Source organism: Oncorhynchus masou, unplaced genomic scaffold, assembly GCF_036934945.1.
Source record: "Oncorhynchus masou masou isolate Uvic2021 unplaced genomic scaffold, UVic_Omas_1.1 unplaced_scaffold_12666, whole genome shotgun sequence".
Taxonomy (NCBI): domain Eukaryota; kingdom Metazoa; phylum Chordata; class Actinopteri; order Salmoniformes; family Salmonidae; genus Oncorhynchus; species Oncorhynchus masou.
In genome coordinates, this window is record NW_027002497.1 from 822 (window position 1) to 6,314 (window position 5,493).

General features: G+C 42.6%; 1 pseudogene; it reads left to right on the forward strand.

The window, feature by feature from the left end:
• Positions 1–1,188: 1,188 nt before the first annotated feature.
• LOC135530125 (calcium-binding protein 2-like) lies at positions 1,189–3,552 on the forward strand (annotated as a pseudogene).
• The last annotated feature ends 1,941 nt before the right edge of the window (positions 3,553–5,493 follow it).

The following is a 5,493-nucleotide window of genomic DNA, read 5'->3' on the forward strand; positions in this document are numbered from 1 at the left end:
CTGTCCCTGTTTCTCTCAGTCAACACCGTCATCCTCCCCTGTCCCTGTTTCTCTCAGTCAACACCGTCATCCTCCCCCTGTCCCTGTTTCTCTCAGTCAACACCGTCATCCTCCCTCCTGTCCCTGTTTCTCTCAGTCAACACCGCCATCCTCCTCTACTCCCTGCTCTCTTCCAATCAACACCGTCATCCTCCTCCGCCCTGTTTCTTCCTAGTCAACACCGTCATCTCCCTGTCTCTGTTTATCTCAGTCAACACAGTCATTCTCCCCTGTCCCCGTTTCCTTCCCAGTCAACACCGTCATCCTCCTCTGTCCCTGTTTCTCCCTAGTCAACACTGCCATCCTCCTCTGTCCTGTCCCTGTTTCCTTCCCAGTCAACACCGTCATCCTCCCTCTGTCCCTGTTTCTCTCAGTCAACACCATCATCCTCCCTCTGTCCCTGTTTCTCCAGTCAACACCGTCATCCTCCCCCTGTCCCTGTTTCTCTCCAGTCCACACCGTCATCCTCCCCCTCCCTGTTTCTCTCAGTCAACACCACCATTCTCCCTCTCCTTCCCTGTTTCTCTCCTCCCTCCTATCCCTGTTTCTCTCAGTCAACACCACCATCTCCCTCTCCAGTCAACCATGCATCCTCCCTCTCACCCTGTTTCTCTCAGTCAACACCACCATCCTCCCTCTCCTTCCCTGTTTCTCTCAGTCAACACCACCATCCTCCCTCTCCTTCCCTGTTTCTCTCAGTCAACACCGCCATCCTCCCTCTCACCCTGTTTCTCTCTCCATCTTCCTGTCTTTTCCATACAAACTCATATTTTCAACATATTGTAGTTACTCCCAGGCAACACCAATAAATCGCAGTGTTCTGGCTCTACTGTGTTGTCCTCCCTCAAACTTAAAGATACTTTAATGTGGCTGCAGGATATTGTACACCGCTCATACAGGAGTAATAGAGACCTTGTTCACAATTGTATAACAAAATATATCAGGTGGCTGCAGCACCTCATCCCTCCTACTTCCTGTAGTTATGGTGTGGCTTGTCGTCAAAGAGTCTAAAATGAATATAAGAAACAATGTCTATTTTTTTTTTTCATTACTATTCAACACCCACCGCTCTCCTCCCATTCCCCCATACACCTCTCCTCTTATCTACCCCCTCTCTCCTCCTCCCCCATCCCCCTCCTCCCTGTGCAGAGCTGAAGGAGGCGTTCGGGAGTTTGATAAGGATAAAGATGGCTACAAGCTGTAAGGAACTGGGAGAGTGCATGAGGACTATGGGGTACATGCCCACTGAGATGGAGCTCATCGAACTCAGCCAGAACATCTGTGAGTCACACACACACACACACACACACACACAGATGTAAAGACATACAGTATATCACAAAAGTGAGTACACTTTTTGGACATTTTCACTTAGAGGTGTACTCACTTTTGTTGCCAGCGGTTTAGACATTAAATGGCTGTGTGTTGAGTTATTTTGAGGGGACAGCAAATTTACACTGTTATACAAGCTGTACACTCATTACTTTACATTGTAGCAAAGTGTCATTTCTTCAGTGTTGTCACATTAAAATATATACTCAAATATTTACAAAGATGTGACGGGTGTACTCACTTGTGTGATATACTGTACATGCATACACATTGTGAGTGTGCATGCATGCATGCACACACACACACACACACACACACATTAACCAGAAGAAGCGAGGGCATACCCTCTGTGTGGTATTTGAAGCTCTTCAGCTCTTCATCACCCTGTGACCATTTCTGTAATGACTCTTGTTTCCATCTAGGTGGCGGCAGAGTGGACTTTGAAGACTTTGTGGAGCTGATGGGTCCCAAAATGTTGGCAGAGACAGCAGACATGATTGGCGTGAAGGAGCTCAGGGATGCTTTCAAAGAAGTACGGAAAGACAATATTAATCTTATTATATCTGTTTACATAACCTGCTCTTTCTATCCATTTAATCTGTCCCCTCCCCCTCCCTTTCTACCACTCTCTCTCCCTCACCTCACTTTACTTCCTCCTGTCCTCCTCCTTCTTCTTCTTCTCCAGTTTGACTCTAACGGGGACGGTCAGATAAGCCTGGCTGAACTGAAGGAGGCCATGAAAAAGCTGGTGGGGGAGCAGCTCAACTCCCAACCAGAGATCAGCGGTCCTCCGAGATGTTGACCTCAACGGGGACGGCCTGCTCGACTTCGAGGGTGAGGGAGAGTGTGGGATGAGGGGGAGAAGGTGAGGGAGAGTGGGAGGACAAGGGGACCGTTTGGTGGACTTTTAGGGGGGATGGGAGAGGGGGAGTAGGAGGGGAGAGAGGAGGAAGAGGGAAGAAAAAAGGAGACGATTTGGTGAACTTGAAAGGGGAGAGAGGGTGAGTGAGGAGGGGAGAAAGGGGGAGGGAAGGGAGCGGGACGAAAGGGTGTGGAGAGGAGTAGAAATAAACTAATAGAGAAAGAAGGAGAGGGGATAAGGGGAGAACTAATGGGTCAGAGAGGAAATGTGACATGAGATATGATGAAGGTTGCTCTACACTACAACACTATGTTCACCCTGTTTCACCATACTAAACTCACTATGTTGTGACAACAATGCTCACCATGTTGTCACTATACTAATTATCACCATGTTGTCACTACACTAATACTCACCATGTTGTCACTACACTAATACTCACCATGATGTCACTATACTAATACTCACCATGTTGTCACTATACTAATACTCAACCCGATGTCACTATCCTAATACTCACCATGTTGTCACTACACTAATACTCACCATGATGTCACTATACTAATACTCACCATGATGTCACTATACTAATACTCACCATGTTGTCACTATACTAATACTCAACCCGATGTCACTATCCTAATACTCACCATGGTGTCACTACACTAATACTCACCATGATGTCACTATACTAATACTCACCATGTTGTCACTACATTAATACTCACCATGTTGTCACTATACTAATACTCACCATGATATCACTATACTGATACTCACCATGTTGTCACTATACTAATACTCACCATGTTGTCACTATACTAATACTCACCATGTTGTCACTATTCTAATACTCACCATGTTGTCACTATACTAATACTCACCATGTTGTCACTACATTAATACTCACCATGTTGTCACTATACTAATACTCGCCATGTTGTCACTATACTAATACTCACCATGATATCACTATACTAATACTCACCATGTTGTCACTATACTAATACTCACCATGTTGTCACTATACTAATACTCACCATGTTGTCACTATACTAATACTCACCATGTTGTCACTATACTAATAGTCACCATGTTGTCTATATACTAATATTCAGCATGCTGTCACTATTCTAATACTCACCATGTTGTCACCAAACTCACCATGTTGTCACCAATCTCACCATCTTGTCACTATACTAATAATCACCATGCGCTGGCACTAAACTAATACTCACAGTGTTGTCAACACACTAATAAAAATGTAGCTCATATTTTGTGTTCTTTCCACAGAGTTTGTCAGGATGATGTCTCGCTGATTCTCCTGGCCAGAAGACCACGTTGACATGACTTTAAGAGAGTAGTAAACAACATAACCTCCTCTGTTAGATGTTTTGGACCAGTCCTCAGTATGTTGTACATGTAATTACAGTATTAATGATGTACAAATATTTCATGTTGTTTTTAGGGTATTTTGTTCTTACTTTTTCATTGCTATAGCAACAATCCCTCCCTAATACTGTACGTTTTTGTTGTATAACTGTAACACTGTAATGATAATAATAATATTTGTAAAGTGCTTTTCATGTATTATATTTCAGTGCTACACTATGTTATCAGGTAGTAATGCTTTTGTATAGTTTCAACAGTAGTTTTAAAAGTAGTGCTCTGACGACGAGCAAAACTGGGTCCCCTTACATGTGCATTACAGCATCCATTTTGTATGATGTATTACGTCTACAACATATCCATATATATATATATATATATATACACACACAGTTGAAGTCGGAATTCACATACACTTAGGTTGGAGTCATTAAAACTCATTTCTTGTTAATGAATTTTGGCACATTCCTCCTGACAGAACTGGTGTAACTGAGTCAGGTTTGTAAGGCCTCCTTGCTCGCACACACTTTTTCAGTTCTGCCCACAATTTTCCTATAGGGTTGAGGTCAGGGATTTGTGATGGCCACTCGAATACCTTGACTTTGTTGTCCTTAAACCATTTTGCCACAACTTTGGAAGTATGCTTGGGATCGTTGTCCATATGGAAGACCAATTTGCGACCAAGCTTTAACTTCCTGGCTGATGTCTTGAGATGTTTCTTTAATATATCACATATTTTTTCATCCTCATGATGCTATTTATTTTGTGTGCGCCAGTCCCTCCTGTAGCAGAGCACACCTACAACATGATGCTGCCACCCCGTGCTTCAGGTTGGGACGCTGTTCTTCGACGAAGCCTCATATCCTCAGACATAACGATGGTCATTGTGGCCAAACAGTTCTATTTTGTTTCATCAGACCAGAGGACATTTCTCCAAAAAGTATGATCTTTGTCCCCATGTGCAGTTGCAAACGTAGTCCTGGCTTTTTTTTATGGCGGTTTTGGAGCGGTGGCTTCTTCCTTCTGGCGGCATTTCAGGTTATGTCGATATAGGACTCGTTTTACTGTAGATACAGATACTTTTGTACGGTTTCCTCAGCATCTTCACCAAGGTCCTTTTGCTGTTCTGGGATTGATTTGCACTTTTCGTTCATCTCTAGGAGACAGAGACGCATCTCCTTTTTAGCGGTTTAACGGCTGCGTGGTCCCATGGTGTTTATACTTGCTTTCTATTGTTTGTACAGAGGAACGTGGTACCGTCAGGCGTTTAAAATTGCTCCCAAGGATGAACCAGACTTATGGAGGTCTACAATCTTGGGCGATTTCTTTTGATTTTCCATGATGTAAAGCAAAGGCACTGATTTTGAAAGTAGGCCTTGAAATACATCCACAGGTTCACCTCAATTGACTCAAATTATGTCCATTAGCCTATCAGAAGCTTCTAAAGCCATGATATATTTTTCCGGAATTTTCCAAGCTGTTTTAAAGGCAGTCAACTTAGTGTATGTAAAACTTCTGACCACTGGAATTGTGATTCAGTGCATTATAAGTGAAATAACCTGTCTGTAAACAATTGTTGTAAAAATGACTTGTGTCATGCACAAAGTCGATGTCCTAACCGACTTGCCTAAGCTTTAGTTTGTTTAACAAGAAATTTGTGGAGTGATTGAAAAACGAGTTTTAATACGACAACCTAAGTGTATGTAAACTTCCGACTTCAACTGTATATATATATATATATATATATATATATATATATATATACACATGTATATACATACGTACATATATGTGTACATATATACACATGTATGTATACATATATATATATATACACACACACACACACACACACACACACACACACACAC